Raw genomic sequence first — 15,576 nt, forward strand, 5'->3', positions numbered from 1 at the left:
AAGGAAGCAAAATGGAGGTAAGAGCAGGAAACTTGCCCTGCAAACAAATGTGGATAGAAAAATGACTTACAGTTGTGCTCAAAAGTTTACATACTCTGGCAGAATTTTTGCTTTCTTGGCCTTTTTTCAGAGAATGTGAATTATAGCATCAAAACTTTTTCTCCACTCATGGTTACTGGTTGGGTGAAGTCATTTATTGTCAAACTACTGTGTTTTTGCTTTTTAAATCATAAAGACAGCCCAAAACATCCAAATGACCCTGATCAAAAGTTCACATACCCTGGTGATTTTGCCCTGATAACATGCACAGAAGTTGACACAAATGGGTTTGAATGGCTACTAAAGGTAACATCCTCATCTGTGACCTGTTTGCTTGTAATTAGTGTGTGCGCATAAAAGCTGAGGAGTTTCTGGGATCCAGACAGACTTTTGCATCTTTCATCCAGTCACTAACTTTTTGGGATTGTGAGTCATGGGGAAAGAATTGTCAACGGATTTACAGGAAAAGGTAGTTGAACTGCATAAAACAGGAATGGGATACAAAAAGATATCCAAGGAATTGATAATGACAGTCAGCAGCGTTCAAACTGTGAATAACAAATGGAAAATCAGGGGCTCTGTAAAAACAAAACCACGGTAAGGTAGACCAACAAAAATTTCATCCACAACTGCCAGGAATATTGTTCGGGATGCAAAGAAAAATCCACAAATATCATCAGCTGAAATACTGGACTCTGAAAACTAGCAGTGTGGCTGTTTCAAGATGCACAATAAGGAGGCACATGAAGAAAAATGGGATGCATGGTTGAGTCACCAGAAGAGTTAGAACGGCGGAACACGCTTAAAAAAATATAAATAAAGCGTGTTCGCCGCCCGGGGTCCACCGTGCGGCAGGTGTGGAAACCGCTGCTAGAGAGGCAGAACACTTAAAGGATAGTGTGCACAGGGTTCAGAATCACCCAAGTGCAACCAAGCAGTCTCTGTTTTAGGCTCACAGAGCTGCACAGGAAAACAATAGAAAAGGTACACTGAGCCTGTAAGTGCACAGGATCACAGCGGCACACATATGGTAGTCAGGGACCGGAGTAGTTTGGTAACGTCACTACAACTGCACAGACTTACCGTAAATGGAGGTGTGCACGGCGTCGCAACTGCGAACGCCAAAACGGACTGCAAGCGCAATATAGCAGGCGCAAAGCAGGACACTGGCTGCTGCAACAGATGGAGCTTGAGCGCGCTGGCACTAGCGCTGCTACTGACTGACCCAATCACTCACACACTCGTAATAACCAAGGAAGGGGATATTTAATGAGTCAGTCACCAGTCCAAACATCCATCATCAAACACACAGCAGCAAGTATAGAAAATACTAGCGCATGGCAGAACAGCCATGCACACTTTTTATAGCGTACGGGACCTTCTGGAAATGTCCAGAGTCCAGAGCAGAACCAATGAAATCAGGAGCAGGACCTGAGCACCTGACTCCTGAACTTCAATGAGAGCTCGTCCCGTGGGCATGCTCAGAAGCAGGGATAAAGAACTTAGCCTCTGGAGACAAATGTGAGAATCTGGGTCTCGGCATAGACATAGAAGGACCCAGATTCCTAACAAGAAAAAAGCCATTACTGCGCAAATTCCACACAGTATCTTGCCTACAATACGCAATACAGCACAGAGACCAGACTCAAAACCTCTGGAACAAAGTAATTTAGAGTGATAAGACCAAAATTTTAGTTTTTGGCCAAAAGCATAAATGTTACATTTAGAGAGAAGTCAACAAGGTCTATGATGAAAGGAACACAACTCCTACTGTAAAGCACAGAGATGGATCGTTGATGTTTTGGGGATGTGTGAGCTACTAAGGCACAGGAAACTTGGTCAAAGTTGAAGGAAAGATGAATGCAGCATGTTATAAGCAAATACTGGAGGCAAATTTGCAATTATCAGCCCAGAAGCTGCGCATGGGACATACTTGGACGTTCCAACATGACAACGATCCAAAATGCAAGGTCAAGTTGACCCTGTCATTGGCTACAGCAGAACAAAGTGATGGTTCTGGAGTGGCCATCTCAGTTTCCTGACCTCAATATCATTGAGCCACTCTGGGGAGATCTCAAGCGTGCAGTTAATGCTAGACAGCCCAGGAATTTACAGGAACTGGAGGCTTTTTGCCGAAGAGAGGGTAGCTTTACTATCTGAGAAAATAAAGAACCTCATCCACAACTTCCACAAAAGACTTCAAGCTGTCATTGATGTTAGAATGGGCAATACATGATGATAAGAAATGATGTATGTGAACTTTTGATCAGGGTCATTTGAGTGTTTTGGGTTGTCATTATGATTTAAAAAGAGAAAACACAGTATTTTGACGATAAATGACTTCACCCAACCAGTAACCATGAGTGGAGGAATAGTTTTTGTGTAATAATTCATATTCTCTGAAAAAAGGCCAAGAAAGCAAAAATTCTGCCGGGGTATGTAAACTTTTGAGCACAACTGTACACTCATATGCACAGCACATACACACATGTATACAGCCTGCACATACACCCTCATGTATGTACACACAGCATATGCACACACTTGTATATACACACAGCACATATACAGATGCATATACACTTAGTACATACATACATGTAAAGTGGGGAAAATAAGTATTTCATACACTGTTGATTTTGCAAGTTTTCCCACCTACAAAGAATGGAGAGGTCTGTAATTTTTATTGTAGGTACACTACAACTGTCAGAGACAGACTCTTAAACAAAATCCAGAAAATCATATTGTATGATTTTAACATAATTTGCATTTTATTGCATGAAGTAAGTATTTGATACAATAGAAAAAAAGACTTAATATTTGGCACAGAAACCTTTGCTTGCAATTACATTGGTCAGACGTTTCCTGTTGTTCTTGACCAAGTTTGCACATACTGCAGCAGGGATTTTTCCCCACTCCTCCATACAGATCTTCTTCAGATCTTTCAAGTTTCGGGGCTGTCATGGGGCAACATTGAGTTTCAGCTCTCGCTAAAGATTTTCTTTTGGGTTCAGGTCTGTCTAGAGTAGTCCAGGACCTTGAAATTCTTCTTACGGAGCCACTCTTTAGTTGCCCTGGCTGTGTGTTTTGAGTCATTGTCATGCTGAAAGATCCATCCAAGACCCATCTTCAATGCTGTTACTGAGCGAAGGAGGTTATTAGCCAAAATATTTTGATACATGACTCCATCCATCCTCCCTTCAATACGGTGCAGTCGTCCTGTCCCCTTTGCAGAAAAGCACCCCCAATGTATGATGTTTACCCCACCATGCTTCAAAGTTGGGTTGGTGTTTTTGGGGTTGTACTCATCTTTCTTCTTCCTCCAAACACACTGAGTGGAGTTGATACAATAAAGTTCTATTTTAGTCTGTTTTGACCACATGACCTTCTCACATGCCTACTCTGGATCATCCAGATGGACATTGAACTTGAAATGGGCCTGGACATGTATTGGCATGAGCAGGGGTACTTTGCATGCCCTACAGGATTTTAATCCATGATGGCGTAGTGTGTTACTAACGGTAATGTCTCAGACTGTGGTCTCAGCTTCCTTCAGATCATTGACCAGGTCTTCCCATGTAGTTCTGGACTGATTCCTGACCTTTCTAAGAATCATCTTTACCCCACGAATGGAGTCCCAGTTCAAGGGAGATTGACAGTCATCTTGTGTTTCTTCCATTGTCTAATAATCGTGCCAAGCTGCCCTGAAGCATAAACATGTTCCTCATCATAGAGACAGAGAGAGATAGACTGTATGCGCTTCAGGACGGCCTGTGGGCAGGTCTTTCCTTGGTTTCCCTGGCTCAGAGCAGGAAAGTAAGACTCCGTCTACAGTCCCGCCCCAGAGCACGGGCATATCATTAACTGAAAGTTTCTAACACTGATTACAGAAGAACCACAAGATGGATTTACTCACCCCAGGTATCATTTGAATCAGTTTCACACTGCCAACCTGACAACACCTGTAGTTTACTTAGCTAAATTCTGCTGACAGGTTCACTTTAAATCAAACAGGCAGTTTTGACCAGCAACAAGCTTAGGTTTCAGGGTGGTTATTACAGCAGACATTGGAGTATATCACACTTGGAGCTGTTTGCAAAAGCTCTCACACAAACAGTCCACAATGCACACTCACAAATGCAAAGCAGACCAGATTTTGAAGGCACACACTTTCTCCACAGGTTGTCATGATCTCAGTGCGGGTTTGACTCGCACACGTGGGGTTAATGTTTGTAACCAGTGCTGATGACTGGCATTTCTGGGGTTAAAGGTTGTGATCCCGGTGCAGGCTTACCTGCACACCTGGGGCTATGATTGTGGCCTCTCCCTGGTTCTGGGGGAGGCTTCTTATAGCCTCAGGATGCTCCCATCCCTGTCAGTTATACTTTCGCCCTTGGCATTGTGTGGTGACCCCTGAGTGTGTTAGTGCTGTGTTCTGGTTACTTGATTCTCTGTGTATGACTCGGTCTGTTCCCTGGATATCGCTTTGGATTCTGCCTGGTACCTTATATGTCTGTTTGGTTTTGATCTCTGCTTGGCCCTGATTATCCGCTCTGTCATGCATCTCAGACATCTACGCAACCCTTTGGCAAGCTGTGCTCTACTGTATTCTTTACCTAGCATTCATCCATTGCATCTGAAAATGAGGCAACTTAACTTGTGAATGTTAAACGCCAGACTCTCATAGAACAGAACTTGGTGGCGCCTCTCTTTGGGCATCCTGCGCAGGTGAATGGTGATTTCAGCCAATCAGTGTACCCAGTGAACCAAAAGCTCAGTGAGGGCATAAAACATATTTACCGTATATACTCGAATATAAGCCGAGATTTTCAGTCCATTTTTTGTGGCTGAAAGTCCCCCTCTTGGCTTATATTCGAGTCATCTACACCATGGGGTTGGAGGGGAGGGGGGGCGGGGGTGTCAGGTCATACTTACCCTTCCTGGCACAGTCTCTGCAGCCCCCAGCTTCTCCACGATCTCCCTTCCTTCAGCGGTCACATGGTACCGCTCATTAAACTCATGAATATGCACCGCTGAATGTGACCGCTGAAGGCAGGAAGGGAGATCATGGAGAAGCTGAGGGCTGCAGAGACCGTGCCAGTATGGGTAAGTATAGCAATATTCACCTGTCCGGGGTCCTTCACTGCTTGCTGCTGTCTGGCACGTCATCTGTCAGTGACGTTCAGACAGCAGAGGCCACGGTGACGTGGTTAGTGCGCGCTGCACCCCCTGAAGTCTGAACGTCACTGACAGCAGATGTGCCAGACAGCAGCAAGCAGCGATGGACCGGGGACAGGTGAATATCTCAGGTGCCAGCAGGGACACCGGCACCTGGGCCCAGCGACGGAGATTTGAGTATGTCATTTTTTTTATTTTTAAATGCAGCAGCGGCAGCACATGGGAGAATAATCTATGGAGCATCTTATGAGGGCATCATATGGGGCATAATCTATGGAGCATCTTATGGGGGCAGCATATGGGGGCATAATCTATGGAGCATCTTATGGGGGCAGCATATGGGGGCATAATCTATGGAGCATCTTATGGGGGCAGCATATGGGGGCATAATCTATGGAGCATCTTATGAGGGCATAATCTATGGAACGTCTTATGGGGCCATAACCTTTATGGAGCAGCATATGGGGCATATTATTCTATGGAGCATCTTATGGGGGCATTATTAACCTTTATGCAGCATTATATGGGGTGTATTTTGTATGGAGCATCTTATGGGGCTATCATGAACTGTATGGAGCATTATGTGGGGCTCCTGATTCAATATGGATATTCAAAAACATTTAACCTACTGATGTCTCAATTAATTTTACTTTTATTGGTATCTATTTTTATTTTTTAAATTTACCAGTAGCTGCTGCATTTTTCCACCCTAAGCTTATACGCGAGTCAATAAGTTTTCCCAGTTTTTTGTGGCAAAATTAGGGGGGTCGGCTTATACTCGGGTCTGCTTATACTCGAGTATATAAGGTACATATATTTTCCTGCAATAAAAAATGTTATGCAACATATAATCCAGTCAGGGTGGTTTGCCTGGCTCAAAACATATATAAGGACTGTTAGGCATTTCATGCAAATTGCCCATGAAGACCTAGTGCCTATATTAATCTATTTTTCGGACTATGAGATGCACCGGACCATAAGATGCACCCCAAATTTTCAGAAGAAAAATAGGGAAAAAAATTTATGCATCAAATGAGGGTCCATGTTAGGCCGGAGTCACACTCAACATATAAAAAAATCGCTATGATTTTGACGTCCGAGCATCGCACCAATGTTGTCCGTACAATGATCCATGTGTAATCTTTTTGCAATGGAGGATGCGATTTCCTCACATCTAAGTAACCGTGTGACATCCGTATGGCATCCGTGTGTGATGTGTATGCCGTGATTTTATCGCTGCTGCAATGCAGGTAGGTGCAGGATTCACTAGATGGCAGTAGAGTGGAAGCATGTCTGCACCTAAACAGAGCTGTCCTGCAGTGCAGCAGTGAGGCTACCACAGGTGGCAGCAGAATAGTCAAACAAGACGGGTCAAATCCTAGACTGTAGCGCAGTACCAAAGGAATAAGCAAACTCACTGTCAGAGACAAGCCAGTGGGTCAGTAACGGTCAGGATCAGAAAAGCCAAAAAACAAAGGACAGAAACAGGTCAGGATACAAGCCAAGTCAAAACCAGGGAGTCGGCACACTAAAGGGAAACACTGAGTCAATGCGAGAATAGGGGACAACAGAGACACGGGTTCAGACAGCAAACGTAACAGGACAAATCAGAGCAATCAGAGTCAGCTACAATAGCAGTAGGCAAAAACTATAACTGACATCGCCTGCAGGAAGCAGCGGCGATAAATAGCCAACCTGAACTCAGACTGAGGCTGGGAAAGGTTAACTCTTGACATGAACTGACCAGGAAAAAGGGAAAACAGGGCTCAAAACCAGGTCTGGATCATGACAACAGCCTTGCAAAATGGACATATAACGGATCCATGGCCTGAAATCAATTTAAATCCTAATCAGCAATCCTATTTATTGGCTGTACAACAGGTTCCACCCTCCAATCTTTGCATTACAGTCCATGCTTGTGTTGTGGTATTGCTGCTTTGTGTCAAACATGTCAGACAGGCTTACTTTCAATATTACTGAGCAGGTTCTTTTCCACTGGGTTTTGTCCTGACATTTTGGGGAGCCTTACCCAGTTATTGTGAATCTGAGGAGGTGGAGAAAAATGTGGGTGCATCCACTTTTGAGGCGATGGCTGACTAAAGGGCATTTCCAACGTTTTACCAGTATTGTCGGATGATGGTGCCCATATTTGACATTCTGCTGAAGACTGTGCTCCCTGGGATCATCTTCAAAGACGCCAAGATGCACAAGTGTATTTTCACAGAGGAGCGCCTTTTAATTACTTTACAGTATTTATTCATCCTCTATGTATTTTACTTGTGTTTAAGGGGAATACACTCATCCATTCCTTTTGTTGTAGTGGTTTGTTCCCTTTTTGTATATTCAAGTTTTGTATCACCTTTTGCCTTTGTCATTATTTGCTTTTTGTATTATGACCAGTGTCGGACCAGCCTGGTGGGGTACCGGGGATTCCCCCGATGGGCCCTTGGCTGTGGGAAGGAGAGAAGAAAAAAAAGTCTGCAGTTTTTAGGGGCATGGGCCCTTTAAAAGTGCAGGCTGCGTAGAGCAGAGGCGCGAGTACACAGCGTTCATTACCTGAACCGCTGAGGCGCGCGTCCCGATGGATACTGGCAAGTGTGCACCCAGTGTATGATGTCAGTGTCATGCGACGAGCGCACACATTCACTGCTGGCCTCTGCTATGTCGGCGGCCATTTTTGTATGAGCGCGCTGACCTGCAGAGGAGGAGGAGGACGCTGTCAGGAGCGCAGGCAGGTAAGAGCAATGTTTTTTTTTCTTCTCTCGCTCTCTCATATGGGGGTAAGGGCCCAGGATGGATATATATATGAGGAAAGGGGGCCAGGATGGATATATATATGGGGGAAGTGGGCCAGGATTGATATATACAAGGGTGAAGGGGGCCAGGATGGATATATATGGGGGAAAGGGGCCAGGATGGATACACATACGGGGGGAAGGGGGCCAGGATGGATATATATGAGGGAAGGGGGCCAGGATGGATATGTATATGGGGGGAAGGGGGCCCGGATGTATATTTATACGGGGGAAGAGGGCCAGGATGAATATATATACGGGGGAAGGGGGCCAGGATAGATACATTTACAGGGGGAAGGGGGCCAGGATGGATGCACATACGGGGGAAGGGCCCAGGATGGATATATATATGGGGGGAAGGAGGCCAGGATGGATACACATACGGGGGAAGGTGGCCAGGATGAATATATATGGGGGAAGGGGGAAAGGATGGATATATATATGGGGAAGGGGGCCAGGATGGATACACATATGGGGGAATGGGGCCAAGATGGATACACATATGGGGGAAGGGGGCCAGGATGGATACTCATACAGGGGAAGGGGGACAGGATGGATACACATACAGGGGGAAGGGGGCCAGGATGGATACACATATGGGGGAAGGGGGCCAGGATGGACGCACATACGGGGGAAGAGGGCCAAGATGGATATACATATGGGGGTGGCCAGGATGGATACACATAGGGGGTGGTCAGGATGCAGGGCAGGACTGGCCATCTGACAATTCTGGCAAATGCCAGAAGGGCCTGTCTGGTCGTGGGCTGCCTTGTCTGCCACGTTTTTAACTGAATAGGTGTTCTCAAGAGAGCCATACTGTTAACAGTTGTGATGGAGCACAAAGTTGCTGACTCCATCACTTAGCCCAGCAGTCCACAGGTATCATTAGAAATATTGGTCTTGTAGTAAATCTTGCTTTCCTCCATCCTGGGTAATATTAGTAATCTATCCCCATCTGGTGCTGGGAGACAAGGACAACATGGGCCTCTGTGATTGCAAATGCCAGGTCTGAATTTCAGTCCCAGTCCATACCTGCCAGGATGGATAACATACGAGGGTGGCCAGGATGATACACATACGGGGGGGGTGTCAAGGATGGATACACATATGGGGGGCCAGGATGGATACACACATGGGGGGCCAGGATGGATACACATGGGGGTCAGGGGCATTACAAGGGACATATATGGGCCAGTATGTATAGCTGGGGAAGCGGGATGGATATCTGGGGGTCAGGCAGGACAGGGGACATAGGGGGCCAGGCTGGGGCATATTATAAAATAAAGGGGACCAGGCTGGGGCATATTATAAAATAAAGCGGACCAGGCTGGGACATATTATAAAATAAAGGGGGGCAGGCTGGGGCATATTATAAAATAAAGGGGGCCAGGCTGGGGCATATTATAAAATAAAGGGTGCCAGGCTGGGGCATATTATAAAATATAGGGGGCCAGGCTGGGTGAGATTATTAAATAAAGGGGGCCAGGATGAGGGACTTAATTACTGTTCGAGGGCCAGAATGAGGAACATGCTATATTAGTTTTTGGTGACAAGTGGGGAGCATAATTTCTTTAGGGTCCAATTAGGGACATTATTACTACTGTAATATAATTTACCTTTTAGGAAACGGTTTTCCATGGAGGGAACAAAAGGGAGGTGCTGTTACTGTGCAGGCTGGTACTATGTCGCTTTTCTTCTTCATCTGACGTAGTGTAGAAGTCAGAGAAAAAGTGGGGAACGTGCTCTGGAAGCGATCAGCTATTGATGACTGTGTTATTTTTTGCAGAGACGAGTCCTGGCTGGAAGAAGTGATGACAGTCTGTGCTGGTTGAAGAAGAAAAGCGAAGATGAAGGACTTCAACTACAGATGTCACTGGTGAGTCAGTGTATTACATGTACACCCACACTATATACTGTGTACAGAGCTCCTGTGTATATCACTGGTGATCCCTGTGCTTCTTGTACACTGACACTATATACAGAGCTCATGTGTATAATGTCACTAGTGATCACTGTATTATCTGTACACTGACACTATATACAGAGCTCCTTTGTATAATGTCACTGGTGGTAAAAACAGTGTTGTTAGTATTGTGGTTTGTATTCATAATCAGTATTGTAGTATTCGGTCACTATGTGGTGGGAATTTGTGGTCTGGTCACGGTGTGGCTGTATTTCTCCTTGTATGTGGTATTATTTGGCCCTTATATGCTGGTAATATGTCATATTATTCGGTCACTATGTGGTGGTAATATGTGGTCTGGTGATGGTGTCGCAGTATTTGTTCTTTGTAAGTAGTATTATGTGGTCACTATGTGGTCTGGTCATGGTGTGGTGGTATTTGTCCCTTGTGTATAGTTTTATTCGGTCACTATGTGGTCTAGTCATAGTGTTTTGGTATTTTTTCCCCTATGTGGTGGTATTGGTCTGCTGCTCCATTTTAAAATGGGGATAAGTGTCCTATCAACGATAAAACTTTCCCATTCTTCCGATCGGTGCAGTTTCTAACAGTCGGACCTAAGCGATCACCTTATCTTGTGGAGCCCAACTTGTTTCAACCAAAGAACCCCATTAATGTGAACTACCATAATTATACATCCCAGTTATGGGGGCACACAGTAGATGTGCAGGAGCCACCTGTGTTTTACAGCCAATGTTTCTCTATAATGGGGATAATGACTGACAGATATTTGCATATAGCTGTAGGGTGGGCCCCTAGAGTCCATTTCCCTGGTGGGCCCCAGACACCCCAGTCCGACCCTGAAGCCATGTGTAAAATCTGGTGTTATGCATACACTTACTGCCTGAGATCCATAACAGAAGCCAGAAAATTCAGTCTGTCATAATACAGATATTTTCTTGTTTTGGGGTGCTGCATCACCACTCCTGGCCCGTTGCTGTCGCTCCCACTCGTACTGGTCTCAGCTGCTGAACCACTGTCTAGTGACATCAGTGACTTCAAAATAACACAATAAATGTTTTAATTTTCAATCACAGTGTTTGCGTTGCAAAATGTAGGTGTAATGTCACGTGTGACTGGATATACCGCCTCCAGCAGGGCGAATTTCTATAACACCCGTGAACCTGGATACACCGCCTCCAGCAGGGCGAATTTAATCAGAGTTAAGGGAAACACCGGTGAAACCGTTACAATGGAGGGCCCTGCAATAGGGAACGGGGACGTGGAGACCTCCTGCACTCCCCTGAGTCAGTTTCTCTTCCCTCCTGACGATCCCTAGGCAGGTTCCGCCCCTAGTGACGAGCTGGATACCTCAAATCCCTAGCTCGCCCTGCACCTATCCCTTTCTAGTGAATTGGACGGTGCAGAAACTAATCCCACCACTGCACTAATACACACACAAGGAAAGTCACAAACAGGAAAAAACACAACTTAGCTTTGCTCTGTTGTTATTGCTCCCAGCAACAGAGTACAACACCAAACTTCAGCTTCACCCCTGAAGCTCGACACCTGAATTCAGCTTCTGCCTGAAGCTATTACACCAGAGCTCCCCTGAGCAGCCAGGAACTCCTCTCTGTAGTTCCTTCCTTCACCAGATTTGGTTGTAAATGAGCAGTATCACCAACAGTGAGTGAGTCCACCTGCCACTCCTTTATAGATAGGAACCAGGGTATCACACCTGCTTCATTATCACGTGCAATAACACTAGCGGCCACCGGGGGCAACTGAACCAAAGTAACCAGAGTGCAATGACCCTAACGGCCACCGGGGGCAAAACTAGAACTAAAACAACCACAATGTAATGACCTTAACAGCCACCGGGAGCAAAACTAGCTTAAAGGGAAAAAAAAGGTTACTTGTGCAAAATCTGTCATCATCCAACCTGGATCATGACAGTAGGCTACAGTGTAATGTGGCCTGCTACGTAGCAAGTGTAAAGTCTGAAATAGGCCACATATTACAAACAATATCACATATGATGATGTTATGTTCATTTGTTGCTTCATGTGGAACTTTTAATATTACTTTTTTAGGATTGTACTTACTAATTTTTTGCTGGACCTCACAAGATCTTTCCTCAAAATCGTGGAACATTTGGGTGCAGATTCGCCTCCATGCTGCAGCCTTACGTGCGCGGTCAGAATAATGTGCAGCACATTGGTCCCATAGTTCTGGCCTCTCCTGAAACAGAATTATGAGCAGCTCAACATTGATGTGTCTGGCCATGCTGCTGGACTCCGTGGAGGCGTGTTATGGGATTTTCCTAGAGGTTGCCAGGGAAATTTACATGCCAAAGCTTCCTGAGAATGGATGAGGCAATTTCCTGTCAGCTAGAAAATGCTTGCAAATTTCTCGTAAGTCACACAGATGGTCCATGTAGTGTCCGATTTTTTTATCGCACCCATAGACTTGCATTGGCGAGACTCGGCCGATAAATGCTGCTGTTGCGATTTCACTTGCACGTATAATACAGCCGAGTAAAAAAACCAGCTGCCCCATAGATTAACAGCGGTCCGAGTGCTATGGTCCGTATACCTCTCTATTGTGACTCTGGCCTTATAGTCCAAATTATTCACCTTACCAGGGGGGTGGGAGCGCTGGTGGAGTGGGGTCACAGGAGATTTTACGTGGTCTGGCGATGATCTGACTCAACCCAGGCTGGTGCGGCAGGTTCAGTGGTTCGGGGACTCCGCCATTTTGTGAAACCCCCACACATCCATCCCAGGCTGATGCACGGCAGTTTTGGAGATGCTCCGCTGACATTTTGTGAATGCCCGCAGCCCCCGCACTTCCACTGCTGTGATGCTGTGGTCTCCAGGAAAGGCGCATGCGCAGAATCAGATCTCGGGAGAAGAGATCTTGGTGTCGAGATCTTGTCTCCCGAGATCTCAATCTACACAAGCACTGCCTCCTTTGGTCATTTTTCTGGAGACCAACGCATTGCAGCAATGGAAGTGTAGGGGCTCCGGGCTTTCACAAAATGTCGTCGGAGCCCTCGCACCACCGAGCATCTCCAAAACTGCAGCGCACCAGCCTGGGATGGATGTGTGGGGGCCCCGGGATTTCACAAAATGTCAGCGGAGCCCCCGCACCACCGAGCATCTGTGAAACTGCCGCGCATCAGCCTGGGATGAGACTTCTGATAAGTACATCCGGACTATAATACACATCCCCATTTTTCTCCAAAACTTGGGAGGAAAAAAGTGCATCTTATAGTCCGAAAAATATGATACTTTAAGGCCTAGTGGTAATGATTAAGGACAGCTAGAACAACATGAAGATAACAGAACAGAGTGTGGCAGAAGTACAACTCCTCAATACAATTCAAGGACGTGTCTTGTGACAATATGTCCCCGATACATGTTGAAATGCTGTAAATGTAGTTTCTCATCACAAAATTTTAATCATGTGTTTGTGATCATAGGCCTGTTGCTAACTGTTCATACATCAGAATCCCTGCAATTTCAGCTCCTACAAGTCTAGTTGTAAATAAGTCACTGGGGCAGCAAACAGCATAGAAGCCATAAGAAATGAATAAGCTTCCAGACAGCAAGTAGTCAGAAATAATTCAATTAAACCACTCACTTCTATACATTACTAAATGGCCCTATATCTATAACACATATGTAACTCACTTTGGCCCCAATCCATCAAGACTGGTGTGGATGATGAAGGGGCATGTTGGAATCAGAGGCATCTGATACTTTAAAGGCTCACGTCTCTTAATAAATCAGGGGCACCTTAAAAGTGGAATGCACCTCCGTGTGCCTCAAAACAAATCATACTCCAGTCAAAGACTGGAGTAAGATTTGTGGTATAATGCACACCACAGCTCATCATGAATTTGATGATTGGGCAATGTTACATCATGCTTTACCCCTCCTCTTGCCTCAAGTCTGCCAAAACCTAAATGAAAATTGCCAAAAATTGCAAAATTTTATGTAATTCCACATTACACAAAACTTTGCGACTTTTAATGTGTTTTACACTAGAATTCTGGTGTGATCATTTAGATGAATCAAGGCCATAGTTTTCAATTAATATTATAGCCGTATATGCCTAGGGCGCCAAAATTACTTGTTTCGGTCCTATTGGGAAGATCTACAAGCCTGAGTCTATGATGTGATAAGGATGAACTAGTGCCATAACCAGCTGTAGGAGTGAAGTCACATTTGGCTTTTTTTATATGGCCCCCTTCTCTCTCTGTCAACGTTTAGAAGAGTCACGACTATTTTACAAATGCAGATTTTAAACTTCATTAAAAATTTAAATAAATGGGTGAGGATGTGTGGCACCCCTGAGGGTTCAGTCGCCACAGAGGTACTGCACCTGCTACTGAGGTGTAGTGCCCCACTCCTCAGGTACATGAAACTCCCCTGCCTGTACTTCTATGCTACTGCGTCATGGCCGACCCAAAGAGGGGTCCAGATCTTAGCCTGGTATGACGGCAAAGGAAAAAGACACCGCCCCCAGGGGGTGGAGAGAAGCTCCACGGCGGGAAAAGGAGCAAGGAAGAAGACACAGTACAAGGAGGCCATGATGGAGAGCAGCAGGAGGCCTGTGGAGCGTGGTGGAGAGATGTCAGCTTCTCCCGGCTCCATGGAATCAGATTCCAGCTCCTCAGCAGACCTCACCCTGTCGCAGCTGGAGAAGGAGGTGGAAGAGCTGCGCAGGTGATTTCAGCAGAAACAGGCTTTGCTGGAGCAAAAATGACAGGCTGCCCAGGAGGAGTCCGCCATCTTGGAATCCCCACCATCGGTACCTCCAGTCAGCCCTCAGGTACCCTCATCGGCGGTCCCCCCCTGCCTATCCCCAGTACCATCGTCATCAGTACCAGCTGTTCCACCAGTCTCCCGGTCACGGAGGCTGAAGATGAGGATCACAGCGGCCCTAAAGGAGCAGGTATGTCCGCCGCCCCTGGGACATGGGAGGCCCTGCTAGGCCCCATCGGAATGCCACCAACCCCGAATTCCGGTCAGGTCGTCCTAGATGTAGCCTGGGCTGGAAGATGGCGCCCAGGGAGGGTATCCTGGAACCTGCTCCCTTACCAAAGCCACCAACCACTGCGTGCAGCAGGCCGGCATTCCTCAGGGAACAAGTGGGGGAGTTGCGTCATCAATTCCAGGACGCTAAGCTGACTGCAATGGAGGAGTGGAAAATGTCCCTGCTGAAAGGAGTGAAGTTAGTGGAGCCGCGTCCCATCCGGCAAGCCCTGATCTCAGTGGAGGAGAAGGATGATAACAAGATGACACCACTGGCAGGTATGGCTGCAGCACCGACAGCCTGTTCATTAACCCCTTCGGTACTCACTACATTATCTACGGCTGCAGTTCAATGCAGACCCGAAGTGCGTGATCAAACCTTGGTAGCAGCGCCTGAGCAGCTGGTGGTTGCAGGTGTTACCATGCATCATGGATTTCCCCTGCCAGGGATTCACCAGCCCCACATGCCACCCTGGAAGCGACAAAAGCCAGATGCTTCCAGTCCATATTAAGCTATAGTAATCAGGAAAATTAAACAGAACTTGCACTAATGTACATAGTTTACCCAGGAGGGTATTTAATCACATTTTCCAGTTTTCAGTTTTCTAAATTAGGCACAAAC

This window comes from Dendrobates tinctorius, unplaced genomic scaffold (assembly GCF_039654945.1).
Source record: "Dendrobates tinctorius isolate UK_male_01 unplaced genomic scaffold, ASM3965494v1 ptg000046l, whole genome shotgun sequence".
Classification (NCBI taxonomy): Eukaryota; Metazoa; Chordata; class Amphibia; order Anura; family Dendrobatidae; genus Dendrobates; species Dendrobates tinctorius.